Consider the following 9,821-nt stretch of genomic DNA (forward strand, 5'->3'; position numbering starts at 1 on the left):
GGTTGTTGACGAGTGCGTCGAGTTGTTTTCGTTAGAATTGGGGATGCGACGTGGCCCGTGTGGTTGAGAACAGGGTACCGAGGCTGGCACCGCCGATTCCCTGGGTTCGACTCAAGGCCGCCGTCTTACCTGCGATTGAACCGGGTTCAATTGCTCCGTTATTAACTAAAAAAAAAAAGCCGAAACAACAAAACTATCGTGCTCTATGTGGGGGCGTTCATTTCATTCGAATAAAATTTCAGCCGTTGGAGAGACGAAACGCGCCCACAGTTAGAACGTCACGCATGGGAACACGTGGGGCTCCGCGGCGAGGAGTGGGTTGGGGGAACGCTGCCCTCTCCTGTGCGGGCGAGGTAACTTGGAGAAGGTGATGAAAACAAAAGAATACAAATAATAAAAGAGGCTCGACAACTCCCGCCTATACATTGGTGCGGGAAAATGGTCAAAGATGTTCAAACACGGAATAGACACCTATCAACAAGGCATCGTTCTCTCCAACACACCGTGACAAATCCCTTTGGTTCTTTCGGTAAAGTCACGTAGGTATAAAATAAAATAAATTAAATCACGACGTTTCGGGCGCAACACAAGCGTCGATCATCAGGTGGAACAACCACGGCAAGAAGCAACTGCTGAAGTGGGCACGATTGTTTCTTGCTGTGGTTGTTCCACCTGATGACGGACGTTTGTGTTGCGCCCGAAACGTCGTGATTTAATTTATTTTATTTTATACCTACTACGTGATTTTACCGAAAAAAAACAAAGAGTATGGATCCCTGCAGTCACGAAAACTTCAAATCTAGAATTAAATCCCTTACTAATTGGCTGTCGGGTGGTGGAGGGTTTCGACACAATTCTACTTACGCGATTTAACCCAAGAACCTTTATTATGAATACTATTGGTCGCGAAAGCCTACGTGTTAAACTAGTTTGGAATATTCTTAGTTTTTTCGGTAAAGTCACGTTGAAGAGAAACAACAAAATAACAAAATATATATAAAACAATAAAAAATTCTCACGACGTTTCGACCATAACTCAAACGGTCATCACTCAAACGGTCATCACCTGATGATGACCGTTTGAGTTATGGTCGAAACGTCGTGAGAATTTTTTATTGTTTTATATATATTTTGTTATTTTGTTGTTTCTCTTCAACGTGACTTTACCGAAAAAACTAAGAATATGAATTACTGCAGTCACGAAAGCTTTAAATCAAAATTTAGTTTGGAATAGTTGATTAATAAGCTAAAAAAAATCAAGAATGTGTGTGTGTTTTTTTTGGCGTGGTTCCGTCACAATGCCCCAGCGAAATCAGCCGTCACGAATCGTACGTACGCTGAACTCCTTTCGCACCGTGCGCAGCTAACCGCGATCAACCGAATACAGCACACACATCGCGTTAGAAGACAGCGTGAGTGACGGACGAGGAGAGTCATCGTTCGAGTTACCCTGCTGAATCACCGCCGATGCAGCCCCTTCATTCATGCTCTGTAGAGAGCGAACATATCCAATTAGGACTGAGATCTCAGTGCGCGCACGCGCGCGGGCAATGCACGTAGTCACACTTGTGCGTGTCCACGTGATCCGCGTCTGTGTGTGCGGGCGCACGTGGTCCACGTGACGCGCACAGCGTTCATTGTTTAGCGCGTCACGTGGGACGTGTTTAAACAATCATCGGGCGCGTGCAGCGACTTAATTTTTACATGAATGGAGTAAATCGGTAGACAGGGAAAAACGAAATAGGGTGGCGTGTTGGTGGGTCGCCAGGACTGGCGTTTGAGAAACGCTGCCTTGACCCAGTCGCATATCTAGCGTGGGGGACAGGGGATGCCTTGCCCCCCACGGTGGTCAAAGCTACGAGTTGGGCCCCCCTTAACAACCAACCGTCAGAGGTTTTCAGTGTTATTTAAAATGCGGCTTGAATATTTTTTTATACTAAAATGATTTCATTTACGTGCCACGTTTAAGTTTAACGTATAGCCGTAACGTTTTGCTTCCGCAAATTGCGCAAATAAAAAATTGGGAGGGGCCCCACCTAACTGATTGCCGCACCACCTGAGCCGATAATATCGTTACCACGCCACTGACTGACTGTTAATCAGCGTTTGTTGGATTCACTACCGCTGCTACAGCAGCAGAGGACACTGCAGTGAGACGTGTGATATCGACCACAAGCCCCCCACCCACCCACCCAGTGGGAGCGATGTGTATGCCTCTCCTGCACAGCCTGGTGATAAAAGATCTCGCACCGGACCTTGCAATCCAAAAGTCGCCGGTTCGATTCCATCTCCCGGAGCGATAGTTAAAACAGTGGTTCTTATCTGTCCATCCTACAGTATAAATGGGCCCACCACAGTTAGTCCATCGGGAGTTCGCGTGTGGTGGGGGTAAAGTGTGGGGACTCACCACACCTGGTCTTTCCAACCAGCCCCTCCTGGACATCTGTAAAAAAGAGATTCCAAAGCGCATCGGATTCCTCCAGTCCATAGTGGTGAATGCGAGGCTGCAGTGCTCCTAATTTGCCACAGGGTGACATCCTATGCCCACATTGGCGACCCGAGTCCCCGATTCCCAGCCATCTAAAAGCCGACTCCAGTGGCAAGCTGCGTCAGAAAGTCACAATTGGAATCTCATTACTTGGGTCGGCAACTCAAATATTCGGAGAGCCGCAATGCGCGTGAATGCGAAACGGTGGGGGGGGTCCTTAATAAATAGCATCACGAGGCAGTCTCTTACGCAGAGCCGCATGCGCCTCAACAGCGGCACGTTGCCGTGCCCCCGTCTTAGGTTAAGAGAGGTTGGTGGCACAGAGGTTTCACCACTTTGTGCCCGGCAGCAGTGGGCCAATGCCACGCCCGGTGGCCACCCAGTCCCTTGTGTGCCGTGCTGTGTTTTGTTTGCGTCGTTGGTGGTGGTGGTGGCAGTTACATTGGTTCGAAATGTATTTTTGGTTACTGTTATATTCAATGGAATGGAACGTGTTCAACATGACACGCGCCAAGGGGATGGATCGATTAACTGTTACTGCTCTGTGCAGGTGCGAGATGGATTTCTACATCGCGGGAGATTGCCACGGCTTGGGGAGGCCTTCATCCAGCAGTGGATTAGCCATGGCTGATGATGGATAAGGGCTTTCATGCCACCAAAATCTACTTCCACTGAAGGCGCCTCGACGGCCTTGACGTCATAGATTGATCCAATAGATAGATACCCCACCGATGTCTAACGAATATCGTAAGCGCGATGTGTCTCCGTATCTCACAGAGGAAAGTGTTAAAGTGTATTGAGATTGGTGGGAAATGCGGGCGAGGCTTTGGTGTCGTCCGCTGGCCGAGTGATCCTTGAAAAAAAATGCTCATTCGCTCAATGGGCTTTACTTAAGAAATAAAAGTTCCAATTATATATATTAAAAAAAGCTTACTCGCTTAAAATGATTGTTTACTCGCTTAAAGCCTCACCTCAATTGCCCATGCAATTCCTGTTCCCTCCCATCGCCCCTCCACTCCGTCCCATCCCTCCCCTGTAGCTTTTCCATGACCCCCCCCCCCCCATGTGCCCCCTGTTATGATCACTAATTAATCGGCTCTTGCCATCTAAAAATCACTCTTTTTGTTACCGCTTACAAACCATGTAAAACGCCTTGAGATAAGGCTCTCCGATTAGCATAATTGGCTACGTACGGTGCGAAAGAAGTTCAGCATACATGCATCATCAGCACGATCCATGGGCAGACAGCTCGTAAGTGTCCACTGCACATGTCGCCATTTGTCCACCCTTCCCCGTCTCGTGCCAACGTGCTCAAGTCGTGCGCCACATCTCTCTGGCACCGATCTCTCACAACGGAGATAAAAACACGTGAAACTAGATGATATTTTTTTGCAAATTATTTCAGCGGGGTTATCTATGAACGTTATCGCCCTGCACATGCGCGGTGGTTGTCGAGCAACGGTCGAGCGGCTGTAGCCGACGAGTGAATTCCACACGAGGGCATCATCGGTGCACCTCGCCAAATTGTGCCGAGCTTAGCGCTTCAAGGTGAAGCCGCGTGTCCAAATATCCCCCCTCCCCACGCACGCAACCACGGGTGCGAGATTACGAGTGAACCATCAGCAGAGGGCTGTCTCTGTTCGAGGAGCACATGCGCGTGTATGTATGCGGCATGTGACAGCGATAGTATAGCTGGCGAGGACGGTGCGGAAAAGAACCCGGCGACCCGAGTTCGATTCCCGCTCACGGCCAACAGTGACGATTATCTGAACCAGTCCTGGGCCTTCCTTAGGTCGGCTCAGCCTCAAATGAGTACCTAGTGCGGTGTGTTAACACCGCCACTGGTGAGATAAAGGCGGCCGGGCGTGGTGCCGACCACCCACCCCCTCGTGCGCCGTGCCGGCCTTCTTAGGTGCTTGCTAACAGAACTTGCACCAACAATCTATTAAAGCTATACGGGGGGAGGGCGGGAATCTGTGTTAGTCACACAATCGCCCCTCCCAGCCATCCCAACGATTTCACGTGTGTTTTGTTGTTCCTCGTTCAGGGTTCAAGATTGAATTCAATGAAAAATCGTTGTTAGTTTCGTTTGTAACCGATCTAGACCAGGACCGTGGCCGCTGCCGGCCGTCATTCTTCCGCAGCAGCGCCGTCGACAACGCCGCCGCTACTGCTGCTGCTGCGCGTTCACAGCAGCAGCGGGGACGTTCTACCCACACCGACTTCGAAGAGAGACCCTTAAGCAGTCCCCCCCCCGCCTCCTCCTCAACCTCATGTCTCCTCCATTGTCCGTTCTCTTCCTGTTCAATCGCCTCGCCCCTCCAATCCTTCCCTGTCATCCCCTCCCCCTCCCGTGACCCCCAAGCACTCCTCTATCGCTGTCACTCATTCCTCAATCGTTGTAGCACGCCCATGTCATCTACTGCACATCATTCCATTCCGTCACCGTTGTGGAAGCTATGTCGGAGCGCCTTAAGTGAAGGCCCTCTTATTCTTGGGTCTTTCGGTAAAGTGACGTGGACAGATCGAAACGTCGTAGTTTTTTGTTATTTTTTGTTATTTTCTTTGAACCTATTTTCGTGACTTTACCGAAAGACCCAAGAATATGAATTCCTGCAGTCACGAAAGCTTTAAGTCAAGTTTTGAAGGCCCTCTATAAATAGAAATCATATTAGATTAAAGGCCCCACATCTTTTTTAAAGGCCCTGCCCACCCTCTTTCGCATGGCTTTTGAGCATTACTGAGGTTGGCTCCGCATCTCAGAGTCACTGTCACTTGTGTCTGAAATATCGTGTGCAAATATTATTCTGTCCCCCCCCCCCTCTCATTTGCACACGTTCGTCAGCTCCATTATCCGAGTGTAAACATTAGCACTCCAATTTGTATGTATGTTTTGAACTTCTTTCGCACCGTACCTAGCCAACCGTGCTAATCGGAGGTGCGGGTTGTACGCGATTTACATCGCCGGTGCGATCCGGTGCGTGCACTGTGGAGGCTTTGGGGGTGTTGATATTTTTTGAGTAGCGAATCGATGAACTGTTCCACGCGCTGATGGTCGAACGCACGCCACACCAGTTGAAGACGTAGGCTTTCGCGACCAATATTATTCACAATAAATGTTTTTGGGTGAGATCGTGTGGATGTGCCGTTAAACCTGCCACCATGTGGTAGCCACACCGTTCTCGCACGAGAAGGTCAAACGATCAAAAACAAAACTAAGTTTCTTTTTTTAAGAGATGGCATCAAACAAAAACACGGATTCAGCGAGACCATTAGGAACACGGGTGGAGACTTCGTGCGCCAACAACAACAACACAGGGCAACGCACCGCATTTTCATATTCGCAGTCATGGGATCGCATGTCGGCGTTCCAGGGCGTGCAGGGGGAGAGCTTCGTAACCGGATGAGCGTTCCACAGAGTCGTTGCAAGCGACTCCTTTGTGACCAGACCCTCACTGCCCCCACCCCACAATACATCTTTGTCTTTGTTTCGCAGACATGTTCTACAAGGACAATAATAATGAGGCTCTCTCTCTCTCTCTGCTTTACAGGCCGTCTACATACAGACTCTCTGCATCAGATCCCACGTGATTCCTCCTGAATGGTCCTCTGTTTTCTTCCCTCTCGTCTCAGCTACCCCACCTCCCACCCACCACCACCACCACTGGTCGGCACTCAATTTAAATCAAACCGAGCGCCATATGGCATGGAGATTCATGGTGCGGACACCAATGATAAGAGAATAAGCTCTCATGATTTATGGAAAATAAATAAAAACAAAGCACTCTAGTTTTGGGGGAAAAGGGCAAATTATAGGCAGTCATGTGTGCATGTGGCTGTTAAATGATGACCCTTTGTGATAATGTTCACACGTACACAAAATAATGTGAACATTGTGTGTGTTCGTAATATGCTGGATACATTTGATTGTGTTATCCATTATCGTACCGAAATCCGGTCACGTGGCTCAGCGGTGGAGCGACCAGCTGAAAAATCAACGAATTACGAGGTTCAAATCTTGGATGGTGTTCACTTAACCAAGGGTCGAAAACCAAAATAACAAGATACTTTTTATTTCATAATTCGGTCAACCACCCCCCCCCCCCCTCTATTTCCAGATGAGACGGGGGTCCCTAATAACTAACGTCAAGAAGCAGTCTTTAAAGAGGCGCAAGGTTGCCTACCCCCGGACTTATCCCACCATAAAATGAGTACCCAATGTGTGTCGAGGTCAGCGGGTTAGTCAACGGCGAGACTCGCTCCCACCATAGGAACGTGAAATTTCCGCCAGTAGCCCAGGGGCTCTTAAACAGTAGACGCGCCCGCCGCCTCGATTCCTTATTTGGAGCAGGAAACCGCTCCGACTCAACTTGAGACGACTTGACGACGAGGGGTCTCCGTCTCTTCCAGGATTTCGAGCGAGCCACGATGTCAGCAAAAAAAACCAAGACGGAATCGTCGCCACGAACGCAGAGCGCCGACATTTCCTCCTCCTCCTCCTACGCAGTGCTGCTCCCTGCAATGCGGGAAAAGAACTGGGCACATTGGCACACGGATCCAATAAGATCGCTTCAACTCCGCGCCGGGTTCTAATCGCTCTGTTTGTGGTATTCAAAGCGGCCCCTTCGTACCGGGCGGCGTTCCGCCTCGCCGGTAGTCGAGCTCACCACGCGACGCAGGGCGTTTCATTTAACCCCTTCCCTTCCTTCACTCCGCGATTGATTTCCCTCCGTCGTGATTTACGCGCTAACTTCATCGCCACTGTAAAAAAAGCACTTCTCTAGATGAAGCGCAAGCGCGATGTGGTTGGTTTTTTTGACTCGATAGCAGATTTCTTTTTTCGCGTGCGCGCGCACACAAAGACAGAGAGCCCCTCGGTATAGCCTTGACAGACTTGTGGGGGCAAGTGTTGTTGGCAGGAACGATACACAGAGGAGGGCGAGTGACCTAGCACCACGCCCGACCGCATTTGTCTCCCCAGTGACGATGTTTACACACCGCGCCGGGTACTCACTTGAGGCCGAGTCGACATCGAGGCGGTGCAGGACCCGTTCAAATTGTCGTCACTGGTGTTTGCCGTGAGCGCGAAATCGAATCGGGGTCGCCGGCTGCATAACGGAGCGAGATAACCACTACACTACCGGCTCCCCACACACGCGCACTTTCTGCGAAAGCGACGATGGCTCTGGCGGTGGCGTCGCGTGGCTCCGTCCGAGGTGGTGGTGGCCCGAGACGGCAGTCGTTGCCATCCCCACAGCAGCTGGCGTGTCCCGCTCGTGGCGTAAGACCCCCCCCCCCCGCTCGCCCCGTGCCTTCTCCGCCTGCCAAAAACATCATTGGAGTGGCCGAGCATCCGAACTGAGAAGGGCAGGTATCGCCAAAGTGAGGGTTGCCAAAGCATTGCCTTCCCCCTGCTCTGTTGCATGAAACCGTCCATTAATCATCTTTGCCGGAAGGCAACGGGTTCACTACCTCGAAGGGCTCTCCCATCTGGCCCAAATAATGAAGCTCTCTGGCAGTAGTCAGAGCAGCATCAGACACCTTCCACTCTGCCCTGCAGGCTTCTCCGGGTTTTTTTAAATATATAAAGTTTGTTTGCCACACAAACGCTGCCCCCCCCCCATGCCCCCTAGTCTCCCCAACCCAATGACCCACGAATACTGCGTTGTGTTTCCACAGCCATTAGGAAGCGTGCTGGCTCGGTGCTCGAACTAGGCCGGTTTCGTGAGGGATGCGTTCCCACCACAGGGCCTCCCCACACGGAACCGACATCAAATTGCGGCGTCTCGTTACCCGAGCTCAGGGCCACGACAAGCAAATGCAGCTATAGCACGCATTAACCCAGGTTTGACCCCGAGTCCAGTTGTGAAATCACTCTGTTAACGCAGACGCGAGTAGTGTAACTGTCCAACCATGTTGTCAAGCCACTGGTTTTAGCCAAAGCCATGGATCAAACTTAGGTCGTCCGTTTCAAAGCACACTGCGCTAAATTACTACGCCATCAGTTCCTCACCTTTGTTGGAAATACACGCTGTTAAATAACAAAAAATACAATGTAGAACTTCTTTCGCACCGTACCAAGCCAACTGTGCTAATCGGAGGTGCCGTCAGATACAGGAGTATAATATAATTCATGTAATACAATACGATATAAACCGTCGACTATAAACTTTTTTTATTTAAAAAAATATTCATTTCCAACACCGACATCTGACACAGAGAAGGGAGACAACGCAGAACCACTGGGCCACTGGGCCATTGGGCCATTGGACCACTGGGCCACTGGGCCACTGGGCCATTGGACCACTGGGCCATTGAACCACTGGGCCATTGAACCACTGGGCCATTGGGCCACTGGGCCACTGGAGCCTTGGCTGATGGAGCAGCGGAGACACACGGACCTAGGTCCTGGTTCCGTTCCTGGGTCAGGAACTCTGTTGTTCTCGAGACAGCAGAGGCCCGTTCCCGTTATTTCGTGGAAATTAATCGACGAGATTAGCATGTCAATGTAAGAAATTTGCTTGTAAATGTAAGCTCACAATACCCTGGCCACCCCCACAGCTTCGTTTGTCAAGATTTCTCTGATCTTATATTTACACGCAAATTGCATCTCTAGCCCCGCCCACTGACCCTTAGGCTACGCCCATCTCAAACCTTTATAACTCCCTGCTTAGCAGCCCTCCCACCATATATTCTCAGCAGCTCTCCCGCTATATTTTTCACCTGATGACGATTGCTTATGTTGCGATCTAAACGTCGTGATATTGTTATTATTTTGTATTATTTTTTTTTCTATCTACGTGGCTTTACCGAAAGACCCAAAGAATATGAATTACTGCAGTCACGAAAGCTTTAAGTCAAAGTTTAGTTTTAGTTTTATACAGCCCGGGTCATTTGTAACCCCCACACTATTCCGCCTTAACTGCGCAATTGACTACAAGATTTTTCATTAGTTCCTTTGGATTTTCTTTTACTTTACACTCACGTTATGACCATAACTGCCTGGCTCCTTCCTTTGCGTGTACTGCCCTCTCCACCCACTTAGTCTATTTGGCACTCGAGACGGAGCCATGGGAAAATAACGACTCCATGCACAATTTACAAACACGAAAGGAGGCATCACGGCGATGCGCAACTCAACTCCGCTACTCCTGACGCATATTATTTGGGGCTCAACAACCGCAAATAAAAATTACAGCCGTTCTTCATGCTACGAATCGAAACATCAGTCACGCGCGGAAGGAGAAGACTGGGTCACGGTGGTCCCGGAATTCACGTCGCGGGTCGGCCAAATGGGGTGAGCGCAAGCTTCTCCTCTCTGTCCGAAAACAAC

This window comes from Petromyzon marinus, chromosome 17, assembly GCF_048934315.1.
Source record: "Petromyzon marinus isolate PM22_M1 ecotype Great Lakes invasive population chromosome 17, UKy_Petmar_22M1.pri1.0, whole genome shotgun sequence".
Classification (NCBI taxonomy): domain Eukaryota; kingdom Metazoa; phylum Chordata; class Hyperoartia; order Petromyzontiformes; family Petromyzontidae; genus Petromyzon; species Petromyzon marinus.